Genomic DNA, 15360 nt, shown 5'->3' with positions numbered 1-15360 from the left:
GCAGAATAATTCAGTGGATGGGCTCAAGAAGAGGTGAAAAGTCAAAGTTATACAAAATCAAGTTACCGAAAATTTCAACAATGCAATTAGAAAACTTGCAATTCTATAACTTGAGTAAGGTGAAAAGCCAGAGCAAAACCAGAATCAAAAAGATAGGGCTTCCCTGGTGGTGCAGTGGTTAAGAATCCACCTGCCAATGCAGGGGACAGGGGTTTAAGCCCAGGTCTGGGAAGATCCCACATGCCCCAGAGCAACTAAGCCCATGCACCACAACTACTGAGCCTGTGCTCTAGAGCCCGTGAGCCACAACTACTGAGCCTGTGAGCCACAATTACTGAGCCCGCGTGCCACAACTACTGAAGCCTGCACGCGTAGAGCCCGTGGTCCACAGCAAGAGAAGCCACCGCTTGCCGCAACTAGAGAAAGCCCACGTGCAGCAACAAAGACCCGCTGCAGCCAAAAATAAATAAATTTTTAAAAGATAGCAAATAGAGGGTTAAGAGACATGAAGGATACAGTGAGGATATCAAAAGCATAAAAGAGTGGGATAGTTAAATAAATATTGGCTGAGAGCTTTTCCAAAACTCATGAAAGATTTCAAACCATAAATTCAAGAAGCCCCAACAAATCACAAATGGGATAAATAAAACACAATCCACATCTAGACACATAACAGTAAAACTGTTGAAAACCAAAGAAAAGGAAAAATTTTAAAGCTACTGAGGGGTGAGGCACGGGTAGGAGAGGGATTACCATCAAAGGAGCAACAATTAAACTGACAGCTAACTTCTCAGCAGAAGCAGCCTTTGAAGTGCTGAAAGAAAATGACTGCCAACCTAGAATTTTCTAATTGGGGAAAGTATCCTGCAAGGATGCAGAAGAAATAAAGACATTTTTACACAAAGAGCTGGAAGAATTCATCAGCACACATACCCTAAAGGAAAATTAAAAGTATTCTAAAGGCAGAAGGAAAATGATCCCAAACGTAAGGATAGAGCTTCAGGAAAGATTGAAGAGCAATGAAAATGAGAAATGTACAGGTCAACATAAATACTAACTACATAAAAATAATTATGTCTTGTGAAGTTTAAATATATATCGAAATGTGTTCAAGTAAAGGTATATAGGTGGGGAGGGCTTTAATAGGCTTTAAGTGTTCTAAGCCTCTTGCATCATCCAAGAAGAGAGTTTTTAAAAATCCAATTTAATGTTAGACTTTGATAAGTCTAGGATGTGTATTGTAATAAATATTAGTTAAAAGGTGTATAACTTTCAAGCCAGTGAGGGAATATGGAATAATTCAATGAACAGGTTTAAGAACTGCAAAAGGAGGGAATAAAAAAAGAATCGGTGGTACAAATAAAAAGCAGTTTGTAAGATATACATGATAAATCCATTATTACATTAAATGTAAATGGGCTAACTAACACTCAAGTGTTGACAAAGATTGTCAGGCTTGATTTAAAAAGAATTACCGTAGTAGTTAGAAGATCTAGGGATGTAATGTACAACATGATAAATATAATTTAATACTGCTGTAAGTTATATATGACCATTGTTAAAAGAATACATCCTAAGAGTTCTTACCACAAGGAAAAAATTTTTTTTTCTATTCCTTTTATTTTGTATCTATATGAGATGATGGGTGATCACTAAACTTACTGTGGTAATCATTTCATGATATATGTAAGTCAAATCATTATTCTGTACACTTCAAACTTGTACAGTGCTGTATGTCAATTACATCTCAATAAAACTCAGAAAAGAATTTAACAGTAAAAAATGAAAATTAAAACAACTATATGCTGTTTACAAGAGACACTTTTAAAACATACGAATTTTGAGGACTACCCTGGTGACGCAGTGGTTAAGAGTCTGCCTGCCAGTGCAGGTGACACCGGTTTGAGCCCTGGTCCGGGGAGATCCCACATGCTGCGGAGCAACTCAGCCTGTGCGCCCAACTACTGAGCCTGCGCTCTAGAGCCCGCGAGCCACAACTACTGAGCCCACATGCCACAACTACTGAAGCCCATGTGCCTAGAGCCTGTGCCCCACAACAAGAGAAGCCACTGCAATGAGAAGCCCACGCACCACAACAAAGAGTAGCCCCTGCTCGCTGCAACTAGAGAAAGCCCATGTGCAGCAACGAAGACCCAACGCAGCCAAAAATAAATAATAAAATAAAAAACATTTTTTAATGAAATCTATAAAAAATTTAATTAAAAAATACGAATTTTGAAAAAAAAAAAATACGAATTTTGAAAGAAAAGGATGGAGAAATATACACCCAGCAAACAGCAACTATAAGAAAATGGTGTAGATATATTAATATTACAGCAAACTTTAAGGCAAAAACTTTATTAGAAATAAAAACAGTCAATTCAATTACCAGAAAGAGGTAGTAATTCTAAATTTTATGCACTTAGTGATACAATCTCAAAATTAAAAGTTGATAGAACTAGGAAATTTTGGCAAATATGCAATCATAGTGAGATTTTAGCACATCTATTTCAGTAATAGTAAAAACAAGCATACAAAAATCAAGTTATAGAAAATTTAAACAATGCAGTTAGAAAACTTGGCCAAAGAGATACATGTAGAACACTACATTCAACAGCTTCCTTTGCAAACACAAATGGCACATGTGCCAAAATTTGTATGCTGAGCTATAAAACAAGTCTCAACAAACTTCAAGAGAGTTAATTCCAATGAAATATGTTCTTTGACCACAATGCAGTTAAGGTGGAAATCAATTACAAAAAGATAATGTAATAATCCTCATATATTTGGAAGTTAAATAGATTTCTAAATAACCCACCTGTCAAAGAAGAAATCATAAAGATAATTTGAATTATTTCAAACTGAATAATGAAAATACTACATATTGAAACTTAGGGAGAAGAAAAATTGTGAGTTGCAACTGAAACTATGCTTATAAATTTATACCTTTAACTGCATATGTTCGAATAAAAGAAAGGCTGAAAATCAATTATCTGAGCAACCACCTAGAAATTAAATTTAAAAAAACAAATGAAACCCATAAATAAAAGCCAAAATATAGAACAAAAATATACAATAAAGGGAATCAAGAAAGTGAAAAGTTGGTTCTTTAAAAGGATTGACAACCCTGTAACAACACTGATCGACAAGGAAGGGGAACGAGTGGGAGAGTGGGAATGGGACAGAGGAATAGCCGGTATCAGAAGTGAAAATGGACGAACTCATTCAGATTAGGCAGACGTTAAAAATATTTAAGAGGATGTTATAGATACTAGTAAATTCTAAATCTAGATGGAGTGATGTTTCAGGAGTGTATACATATGTCATAACTAATCAAATTGTGCACTTTACATATATGCAGTTTTTGTATGTTAATTATGCCTCAATAAAGCTTTGGATTAAATGAACAAATTTCTGTTTTTAAAAAAATAGCTTTCTAAAACTGACATCAGAAGGTCTTGAAAATTGGAATCATCCTATATCTATTGCCTAAATTGAATACATAATTTAAAATCTCCTCACAAGGAAATCGACAGGCCCAGATGGCTTCACTAGTGAATTCAACCAAACATCTAAGAAAGAAATAATGCCAATCTTACACAAACCCTTCCAGAAAATAGAAAACCTCCAAATTGATTTTATGAGACCAGCATAAACTTAGATGTCAAAAATCTGACAGGAACAGTATAAGAAACTAAAATTGCAGGCCAGTCTTTCTCGTTATTGTAGTTGCGAAAGGTCTAAACAGAACATTAGCAAATGGAAACTAGCAATATATAAAAGATTAAATTGGACTTATCATTCAAAAATCAATGAGTCATTCACATTACCAGAATAAAGAAAGAGGGCTTCCCTGGTGGCGCAGTGGTTGAGAGTCCGCCTGCCGATGCAGGGGGCACGGGTTCGTGCCCCGGTCCGGGAAGATCCCACATGCCGCGGAGCGGCTGGGCCTGTGAGCCATGGCCGCTGAGCCTGCACGTCGGGAGCCTGTGCTCCGCAACGGGAGAGACCACAACAGTGAGAGGCCCGCGTACCGCAAGAAAAGAAAAAAAAGAAAAGTAAATGATAATAGGTGTGGACAAAATTTTTTGATAAAATTCAAAAATCATTGGGTGATGTGTTTAAGCAAACTAGAAAAATAAGGAAATGTCCATTTGATAAAGATAGCTACAAAAAACCTACAGCAAACACATCATACTTAAAATATCAAAAACTTTCCTCCTAAGATTGGGAGCAAGAAAATGATGTCCATTAACACCTCTATTCAAAATGGTACTAGGTAATGATATACATGCCAAAGTACTAGGGGAAAGTATACTGATGTCTGCAACTACTTTGAAATGCATCACAAAAAGGGGAAAAGAATGGATTGATGGATGAATAGAAGGATGGAGAGATGTGTGATAAAACTAGTTTGGTAAGCTTCGTAAAATCTAGAATGGTAGAATCTAGGTGGTGGGTATACAGGTGTCCACTGTACAATTCTTTCAATTTCACTGTGTGTTGGGGGGAAATAGTACCTGAGGTCTTAGCCTAGTGTTTTTTTAAAAAAGAAAAAAGGTAAGATTGGATTAGACGGAAAGAAAAACTGTCATCCTGTGCAGATGACATGGTTACTTCAGATAATCTAAAAGAATCTACCAGTAAACTAGCAGAATGAGCAAGGTTTCTGGATGCCAGGTCATATACAAAAATCACTTGTATTTCTATATGCCAGCAACAATTAGAAAATGAAAATTTTTAAGTGTACCATTTACAGTAGCATTTTTAAATTCCATTAAGTTCCCAGAGATCAATCTAAAAAAGAAAGAAAGAGTGAAATTAAAGCCCTAAGTGGAAGCGTATTAGATTCACGGGCTGGAAGGCTCAACATTGCTGTTGCAGCTGCAAAGGGAGTAAAGGAGGGTTCCACCTGCTGGTCTCTACCTTCCCTCATCCAACATCCGCATACAGTCTCGTTTCCCCACAAGGAGCACCACACACACTCCTCAAAGAACATAAGCCCAAAGTCACCCTGTCCCTGCCCCAAACTCCGTGCCTGGCCGTAGCCCTCCTTCCTAAGCATGGGAGGAAGCAGCTTGGCCTAATACTTTCCCACTGCCTAATGGGGGACACTGGATTTTCAGCCACAATGGGTGGATTCCTAACCATCTACCGCCCAACCACCTCCTCAAGCTCAATGGCACATTTTAGGTGATGTTATTTGCAGCAATCATGTAGTCTATGTGAGCTAATTTAGGCAGAAAAAGATTTATTTCTGGATATTAGGTAGCTACCAAATTCCGGGCTGGGCTGGGGAACTAAGCTTACATGCTACACAGCCAGGAGAAATGGCCAGTTGCTCCCCAGGACTGAGAGGCAGCTTGACTGCGGCCTCACCCAGCGCTCAGCACCCATCCACACAACTAAGAGACCAGCCACTAAACTCTGCCCACAGCTGCCCAAGAGGAACCAAGCCCAAATGCCCATGCACCTGCCACCACCCGATGCTCTCTCTCACTTTCCAAGCCTCAGCCGGAGCGCTTCGGGAAAGCTGGGTGCAGGCAGAACCCCAGCTGCAGGGGAGCCTAGAAAGTGCAGCATTTTTGCTCTCCAGCCTGTGTCGGGAAAGCCCAGTCCACAGGGGTGGGAGTGTGCTGCCTGAGCCACACTGTGGCATCTGTCACTTTACCTCACGCTGTTGTTTGAGTCTTAAGTGAGACAATACTCAAAGCACGGAGAATGTAAATTCTCTAAGTCAGGGGTTTATGTCTGATTTCTGTGTGTCTGTACCCCACCCATAACAGTACCTGACCTCAAGGAATATTTGTTGAATATGCCAGCATTTAGCACAGTTTCTAGAACATGATAAGCACTCAATAAATAAGAGCTAGGGGACTTCCCTGGTGGCGCAGTGGTTGAGAGTCCGCCTGCCAGTGCTAGGGGACATGGGTTCCATCCCTGGTCCGGGAAGATCCCACATGCCGCGGAGCAACTAAGCCCGTGCACCACAACTAATGAGCCTGCGCTCTAGAGCCTGTGAGCCACAACTACTGAAGCCCGCACGCCTAGAGCCCGTGCTCCGCAACAAGAGAAGCCACCACAATGAGAAGCCCGTGCACCGCAAGGAAGAGTAGCCCCCACTGGCGGCAACTAGAGAAAGCCCCGCATGAAGCAACGAAGACCCAACTCGGCCAAAAAATAATTAATTATTTTTTTAAAAAAGTCAAGGAAACAGAACAAATGCTAAAAACTATAGTTTAGGGGGAAAAAAATAATAGCCAGTATAATTTCACATAATAGGAAGTCCCAGAGAGGGCTAATGTAGCACCCAATGCCATCTTAAGGACCCAAACTCTGCCCATCTGTAGGTTTGACACCCTCTGACTGGCTCAGCTCATAGTCACAAGAGGGCTGCAGCAGTTCCTGATGTTGCATCAAGGCCTCATCTCATCTAGGGCACAGCTTTGGAGTGGGGTTCCTCTCCCAGAGGTCCCCTCACATTTCCATGCCCAGGACTGCTTCCCACACCCATTCCTAAAGCATCATTGGCAAGGAGAGAGTTCCACCATCATGGCAAACAAATCAGGATCTGGAACCTGGATGGATCAGCTGTATGAAGGAGAGAGAATACCAGAATGTAAATCAGGCTATTTTAGGAAGAAGGAAGAGGAAAGCAAGGGTGGACAGTTACCCAACAGGGTAGGCTATGATCAGGGACAGAGGGGAAAGGCAGAGAACCCCCCTCCGGAAGTCTCCTGTGTCCCAGCTCTCAGATCCTACAGTTGCATGAGGCTGCCCTAGAGCCAGGGGACAGTTCCCAGGGCAAGGGCTCGTGGAAGGCCAGGAGGTGTGCAGGGTGGATGAACACATAGCCACTTCCTCACCAGGGCTCCCACACACAGGCTACGCGGACGAATGGCGGTTCCTCCATCCCCCAGAGTCGCCTTAATAGGAAACAGGGTTTGGTGGGGAACAAACAATTTATGACAACCGAGCCCTCAAACTGGAAACATCTGTCCTCGCCACAGCACAACCCCTCCAGCCCAGCCCAGCCTGGCTCTGAGGGGGCCCAACCCAGCCAGGCTGGGGAACTCAAGAACCTTCTGAGGGTTCACGTAGAGGAGCCCCCAGCCTGGGAGGGGTCTCCAGGCTCCCGACTTGAACCCCAGAGCCTCACAGTCTCCCAACCTCATCATGCAGACCTCGGCACTGCCCACACCCCAAGCCATGGGGGGGGATTCAGAGCCAGTGACCCCAAAGGAGCCCCGGCTTTACTTTATTAACCCCCTGGGGGCCAGGGCTGGGCAGGGAGATGTTCTAGCTTCAATCCCACTGCCTCCGCCCACACCCTCTCCCTGGACCCCCTTCCTCTCCTGGTCTCCCTGTCTCCCTTTAAGGCCAGGCTCAAAGTTGTCTTTGCCAGGCAGCCCCGCCCAGTGGCTAGACGACACCCATCGCCCGTGCCCACGGAGTCCCGGTTGGGGCCCCTTACTATGAAGCTCTTCAGGGCAGCACTGTAGGAGCACCCCGTCGCCCTGCTGGCATCTGTAAGGCCCCCAGTGAGCATCTGGGGGCAGGAGCAGTGACTAAACACACCTGGGACCAAGGGGGCGTGGCAGGAGGCTGGGGCCCACGGCCTCCAAAAGGCGAAGTTGACTGCAACACACACACGGCCCCACCTCAGGGCCACTATTTCTGGGGCAGAGACCAGGGCGGTCCCCCGGCTCCACTTGAAAACACCTGGCTTCAGAGCAGCTGGCCTGGCTACCTGGTGGGCATCTGTGCAGCCTGTTTGCCCAGTCTGTAACGAGGATGACAAGCCTGCCAAGGGTGGGGCTGCAGGAACACTAGCGATGAAAGGCCTGGGCAGTGGGAGCTCAGCGGGTGGCCCCGGGCAGGCTGCCAGCCATGTTGGTTGGGAACTGAATTCACCTGGATGACAGCCCCATAGGAGGAGTTTCCCCAAGTTTGTGTTGAAGAGATGGGGTGGGAAGGGAGGAGAACCTAAGCCCCAGAAAGCTCTGCCCAGAGCCTGGCACAGTGGGCCTTGGGGGGACCGTGGGTAGGGGTGGAGGGAGCAGAAGTAGCTCTGAACGTGGCCAGGGCAGAGCATATGTCCTGGCTGCCTCTGCGGAGGCCTCACCCCACTGGCCCCGTTTGAATCCAGCCTCCTCCAGGAAGTCACCCTGGACTAGACCAAGCTGTATCCCTCCCTTCCTGGGCTCCCATAGCCCCACCACAGCCCTGCCACCCCAGGAGGTGTTCCAGGGGGCCGTGCCCCTGCCAGATGGCAGCTTCCTCCGAGCCTCAGTGAGCCAACCTCCCCTCTGGGCCACCATAGCTCCCAGTCCCTCCTCAGTGCAGACCTCCTGATGTTGTCCCCATTCTACAGAGGGGAGACTGAGGTACAGGGAATGAGCAGACCCCTTGTTCCTGACTCTGCCTCCCTGTCCGTTCCCCGCCCCTCTTCTGCCCAGTGGACTGTGGGGAGAACTGGCCTCAGAGGAGAGGCAGCACGCTGGGGAGGGGTTGATGGCAGGGGGCTGCGGAGTGAGGGACGCTGGGTGACTGGGGCTGGAGAAGGCTGAAGGGCCTGCTGTCTACTGGGAAAGTGTTTGTCTGCCAAGGCCGGCCAACCAGCAGGGCTCCGAGTGTGTGGGGCAGGGACACCCTTGGAAGGGAGAGTCCTGTGCGGGGACGTTTCACCCAGCCCCTGGCTGTGCTGGCCCCCCGGCCCTCCCAGGACTGGGCCTCAGTACCCCCTGCACCCTGCCAGCCTGAGGCCCGCACAACCGCCCACGCAGGGTGGCACTGGCACTGGCAGAGCAGGGGGTGTCCAGGGGGTGAAAACACCCCCTAGACCAGCTCACCCTCAGTCCAGACGGGAGAGCAGGGGGCCCAGACCCAGCCGCGCCCCTCAGTCCAGAGACCAGGAAACCAGACACCGGCTGGGACGGCCGTTCCAAAATGCACACATCTTCAAAGCAGGGCTATTTTCCATGTCCTCTGGGCAATTTTAAAACAAGTTTGTAAAACTGGAATCTTAATAGATGACAGATTGACATGCGTGTAAGCATGTGGGCACGTGTGTGTGTGTGTCTTGCACACGCGTGTTTGGGCACCTTTGGAAGCTACTGCCACCACAGCATCTTGGAAGATGGGTGGGCTGGGGGTGTTTTCTAAAGGATGTCCAGGTTCACTTCCACGTTCACCGTGTGTTTCGAAGGAGCTGAGCCTTCAGGAACTGGGGAGAGAAGGGTGGCGCTTCAGAGCCAGCAGAGGGGGCTATGGGCAGCCCCGGAGGCCTCCCGTGCAGGGCCGGAGTGTGAAGTCACTGCCGTGCCCCCCAACACTCATACGCCCCTTCTCCTGTCTCGATTTGGAGCCCAGACGCCTTAGTCCGCTCAGCCGAGCTGCTTAATGAGCATCACAGGCTGGGGGGCTTAAACCACAGACATGTGTTTCTCCCAGTTCTGGAAGCTAGGTGAACAGGATCGAGGTGTCGGCCGGGTTGACTTCTCCTGAGGCTTCTCTCCTTGGCTTGGAGATGGCAGCCTTCTCGCTGTGTCCTCACACGGTCTTCCCTCTGTGCGTCTGTGTCCTAATCTCTTCCTTTAAGGACACCAGTCTTATTGGATGAGGGCCCACACTAATGACCTCATTTTACCTTAATCGTCTCTTTTAAAGATCCTATCTCCAAATGCTCACATTCTAAGGTTAGGGCTTCAGCATATGAACTGGGGTGGAGGTGGGGTAGGGGACACAATCCAGTCCGTAACCCTGGATCCATGAGTTGGCTCCCAGTGTGGTCCCACAAGCAACCCCTTCATTTTCAACTCCATTTCCTTGCTTCCCTCTTCTGTTGGGCACAACAGACAGTTGCCTACACACACACACACACACACACACACACACACACAGACACCCAGGGCAGGGCCCCGCCATCCTCTGGCTCTGGCTTGGGAAGATGGACCCCTCTCTCCCTGGAACCACCCTCAGTCAGTTCCTCGTCAGCCTTGCTCCTTCCATCCCTTCCCGCATCCTGTGCGTTGCTGGCTCATTGATTGTTAACCTTGAACTTTCTGCCCGTCCACTGGGGCACTCAGTAAGGGCAGCACCAGACCCCAGGCACGTGCTCAGGGACACTTCCAGCCTTTGCTGCCCAGTGCCTCACCCCACTGTCTACACACTCAGGCAGAATCAGAGCTGACGAGGGCGAGGGGAGAGAGAATAACTGGAAACAGCAGGCTCTGTTTGTACACTTTGGGGGTGAACTGACTTGTGGATGGTGAGCAAAAAATCCATCTGGGCAGTGCACCCTTGAGTAGGCTGATGGGCATCAAAGGGAAAACTGCAGTTACACTTGGATTCTCCCGAAAGCCATGAGTTGGTTACTGGGGAGCACTGCCACAGCCCACACCGCGCGGTCAAGTCTGCGTATCCTTCCCAGCACCTCCGCCCTCAGCCCGATTTGCACCATTTCCCACTGCATCCCTAGAGGCCAGCTCCACACCTGTAAACCATGATGCTCAGACAATGCCTGGATAATGACCAGATGGATAGGACTGGGTGGGGGGCCTCCAGACCAGGCCACAGGGGAGATAAGCAGAAAACTAAGGTGAGTTCCTGGAGAACACCCACATTCAAGGGGTGACTGACAGAGGGAAGCCCAGCAGGGAAACTGGCGCCCAGCAATGAGGGAGAAGGCGGAGACCGGGAGGGAGGGAGGCGTCAGAAGCCAAGGGTCAGGGTATTTTCTAGAAAGCCTGAATGGTGGCCGAGAGGTGAAGAAAGGCCAGGCAGAAATAAGCCCATTAACTTTATCCACCCAGAGATCCTAGGGGACCCTGGTGATAGCGGTTTCTGTGCAAGGGTGGGAGCAGGAAAGAGATGGCAGCGCTTCCGTCTATCTATTGCTGCATAACAAATAACCCCCAAGCTTAGCAGCTCAGAACAACCATTTTATCATGTTCACAGATTCTGTGGGTCGGCAGTTTGGACAGAGCACAGAGGAGAAGGCTTGTTTCTACTCCATGAGGTCTGAAGCTCAGCAGGTAAGACTCCACAGCTGGGGGACACTCAACAGCAGGGGGCCAAAGTGACCTGGGGGTGTCTGCACCCTCATTGGTGGCGAGTGCCAACAGCTGGCTGGGACCTCAGCTGGGGCTGCAACTAGAGTATCTACACGTGGCCGCCCTGTGGCCTGGGCTTCTCACAGCTTGGCAGCCTCAGGCAGCTGGGCTTGGACATGGCGGTCAGAGCGCCACCACAGGCGTCCAGCAAACAAAGCAGGAGTGCATCACCTTTTCAGACCTGAGGTCACACAGCACCACTTTGACTTCATTCTACTGGTCACATGACCACCTGGATCAAAGACTGTCAAGATCACAGGGTGGCATGAGGGCTTCCAGGGATCGCGGGAGCCTCGAGGGCAAGGTCACTTTTCCTCTGGACCTCAAAGTCTGCGTGGGGGACACCATGAGGAAGGGCCCGGCCAACACGAAAGCAAGAGGCAGGTCCTGAGAACGGAAAGTGGCTCCAATCCACCGAGACCCGGGCTGAAAGAAGGGTGGAGGCCCCAGGCCTGGTCCCTGGGGTCTCAGTTAGGGGATGGTAATTCTGACTTTGGGGAACATGGAGCAGGCTTAGAAAAGGGGTTTCAGAAGGAAGGCAATTCAGCTCTTCCATTTTAAACCCATTCCCCCAGTTACTGGAGCCCCAGGCCACACTCACCGTTATTGTGCTGCTGCCATCTTTAAACAGGGCAAAAAGAAATGTGCACACATCAGGACATCGATGTGAAATCACTCAACAAAGTGTGCATGTGTGTGTGTGTGTGAGAGAGAGAGAGAGAGAGAGAGAGAGAGAATGGAGCCATCACACATTGGCCAGCCATCATATCAACGTCAGCGTCTGTGCGGGGGGTGCTTCCTAGAGTTAAGCAGTGCACAACCCATGCAGCCGTACCTGGCTGCCCTGAGTGTAACCTCCTGTATGCTAAAGGAAGCCCTTGAGGCCCAGGCCTGGCCCCCAGCCCGCTAGCCCTGCCTGCAAGAGCTGCTCCCTAAGTTCCCCACCCTGCAGGCTGAACCAGGTAGGAGCTTCCAGCTTCCAACTCCCCACCCCCGCAGATCACCCAAACTCCCCTCTGGGCCCCATCACTTCCCCTCATTGCCTCCTGGTGAGGCTGGTCCCTTGGCTAAGCGGGGAAGGCAGTGCCCTCTGGTCCTGGCGGCGCACCTCTATAGACACAGCAGAGGTGGCCGGGTGGCAGGGCGGCGTTCCCTTGGCTCTGAGACTTTGGCAGGGCCCCGCCCCTCTTACCTGAGTCATGGAATTCTCCAGAGGTGGGCAGGGCTGCTGCCGGGAGCCAGGAGAGGTGAGGTCATGGGTCGTGTCCTGCAGGGGCCCGCCCCTCCCTGGGGCAGGGCAGCTGAGCTCTTGTTTCTGGAGACTCAGACAGGTGGGAGGCTCCCTGTTGGTGCTGCATCTCCTGGGCGTCAAGCCCCCTTCACCTCTCCAGACCTTCCCACCTGACAGAGAAGCCAGGGGCCTGGGGACACCCATGAGAGGATGGGAGAGAACAGCGAGGGTCCTTCAGGCAAGAGGGACTGCGTGCACCAAGACAGGGGGTGGGGAAAGACTAAGGCTGTCCCCCTGGGGGAGTGGGATGTTGTAGGGAAACGCTGGGGTCAGGGTGGAAGGATGACTGGTGTGGGCAGTACTGGACACCGGGGTAGGTTCTGAGCCGGGCGTGGCTTAGCAAAGTTCAGGGTTGCCCTACCCAAGGACCATGTTGGAGGCAGTGCTGAAGGGTTGGAGGCATCCTTGTGAAGGCAGTTAGACCCACGCGCTGATGGCCACAGGGGCACAGATGGAAAATGGACGGTGGATGGCAGTGCAGGACACCCAGCTACTCGGCACTGTGCACCTCGTATCGCGTCATCCATCCTCCCACCTGCCTGAAACAGGCCACAGCTCACGGGGGTAGCTGAGGCTCCAAGATGTAGCCCTACGTCCAGGGTCGTAGGGGACCCCAGGGGCTTGACCAAGCCCCCCCTCCCCAGAGCAGTTCTCCCCTTGCTCGCCATGCTCCCCCTTCTCTGAGAGGTGGTGAGATTCGGCCTCAGGTGACTGGGCCAGGAAGGTGAGCAGCGGGCTGCTTACGGGGTGAGCAAAGATGAAGACACTGCTTTCAGAACTGTGAGTTTCTGATGGGGATGACACATCCACCGACACGTGTAGAAACTACCGGAAACACAGGTCTGGAATGGAGAGAGGCCAGGACTGGGGCTTCTCATGCCACCTGCCCAGAAGCAGGAAGCATGACCCCAGACCAGCTGAGCCCTCAGAAATTTAGGGGGTTTGGAGAGCAGAGCTGCCCCGGGTGAGGTGTCATCCTGGGGGGACTGTGGGTCATCAGACTTCATGCCAAACCATAGCAAGTCACCCCAGAGCCCTGGATTTGGAGCTGGGATGATCTACGGCCGTGGTCAAAGACGAGGCATGGGGTTGGGGGGAGAGGGGCTTGCTTCTTCTTCCCCAAGGCACCCCAGCCCTAGGCCTGCGCAGGACTCCTCCCTCCCCCAAGCTGCTCAGGGGGCTGTGGAGGGGCTAGGGGTGAGGATTCAGTGGCAGAGCTGCCCGGTGGGCCCCTGGGCGGTGAAGTCTGCTGGGTTCTGGCCCTCCTCCTGTCTGCCCGGCCCCCTCACGGGTCGTGCTGGTCACGCTGGGGTGCAGCCTGGGAACCAGCCCTTTCCCCTCAGCACTACAGCAAGTGGGGAGGTTGGCTATAGGCAAAGCGGCGGCTTGGTTTGGGGAGGATGCAGGGCAGCCGTCTTAACTCACTTCAGAGCTCGCAGGCATACTCCACACACACACACACACACGCACGCACACGCACACGCACACTCACACCCAGATACATCACACATGCTTACACACTCTCACACGTGCTCACACACATGTGCACACCTGCAGCCAAGACATGGGCTTATGTCCTGGGACCAGGGGGGCAACCCAGGAGGGCAGGTGGGGGTGACCCTGGCTGGTCACACTTCACAGCCGTGGGCTGTGGCCCTGAGAGGTCAGGCTCGTCCAAGGTCACCCAGCCTGTCAGGCTCGGCCAGGGCTAGGTGGCAGACGCCCCCAGCGTCTGCCCAGGACTCCTAGCACACTTCCCCTGCTGGCCCCTGGGGCCCCTGCTCCCCTCTGGGCCAGGCTGGGCCCTCCGCAGGTACACGCCTGATGCCAGGGGCCAGAGGCCCCTTCCCGAGGACCCCAACCCAGGGCTGGCTGCCCCAACTTTCGCCCTGAGCATCAGATCCTGGGCAGACAGGGTCTCCCTCCCACTCGCCCCCCACACACATGGCCTGAGCTGTGCTCCACCCTTGTGACCTGAGCAGTGAGGAAGAGATGGAACAGACAGTGAGGTTACAACAGGAATGTCAGCTCCCTCTGCAGGAGACCCCAGACAAAGCTCACCGCCAGACCACAGCCCATCAGCTACCCCTCCGCAGGGCCCGGAGAAGCGGGGAGGGCGCTGGCAGAGCCCAGGAACACAGCGAGCATGGTGGTGAGGGAGCAGTTCCTGCTCTGTCATTTACCATGTCTGCGAGCTTTGTGGCCTTGGGTAAGGAGGTCTCGCCCTCTCCTCGTGACGTGGGTTTAATGAAAGTGCGCACCTCGGAAGGCTGCTGTGGAGGTTAGATGTGATGACGCATAGAGAGGGCAGTGGAGGCTCAGCAGGCAAAACCATTTTTCCAAGGCCCAGGAGATGGTGGCCAGCCCAGGAGCCCCCAGAGCCCTGCCTCCTGGCTGTGCAAGCTGAGCTCAGATAGGAAGAGCCAAGTCAGGGCCACAGGGAGGGGGAAACCTCGCTGCCAGAGCCAGCCCAGCCGGCAGGTACCCGGGCCCCAGCTGTGGATGTGTGCAGGGTTTGAGGGGCGGGGCCTGCCCGGGATGCCCAGAGGCCCAGAGAGAGGCCAACAGAGCACTGCCAAGGAGACACAGAGGATTCCCAGGCGCTACCATCCCCCAACTGCAAAGCCACCCAGAGCTGGGTGGACGGTGGCCCTAGAAATAAAGGGGGACTGTCTGTGTCTGTCACCCTCACCCTGAACAGGGCCGTTGGCAGGGGGCGGCAAGCAACTGCACTGACCAAAGTCCTCTGGCCCCATCGAGGCCTGCTGAGAGGGCACCAGGAGTCCAGGGGTGCAAAAGGCTCACCCCTCCTTCAAAGCCCCAGGCCCAGGCCCCTTCGGGGTTCTGATCAGCGGCTGCCACGGGCCCTGTGCACAGCCGCTTGCCCCCGTCCCCTCTCTTGGCCTTGCTGGTTCACCCCACCTCTCAGACTCCCCACGGGTGAGGGCAAAGCCT

Source organism: Delphinapterus leucas, chromosome 14 (genome assembly GCF_059928025.1).
Source record: "Delphinapterus leucas isolate spDelLeu-1000000601 "Yukka" chromosome 14, BTC_Dleu_Yukka2, whole genome shotgun sequence".
Lineage (NCBI taxonomy): Eukaryota > Metazoa > Chordata > Mammalia > Artiodactyla > Monodontidae > Delphinapterus > Delphinapterus leucas.
Note: the sequence above shows the minus strand (reverse complement) of the source record.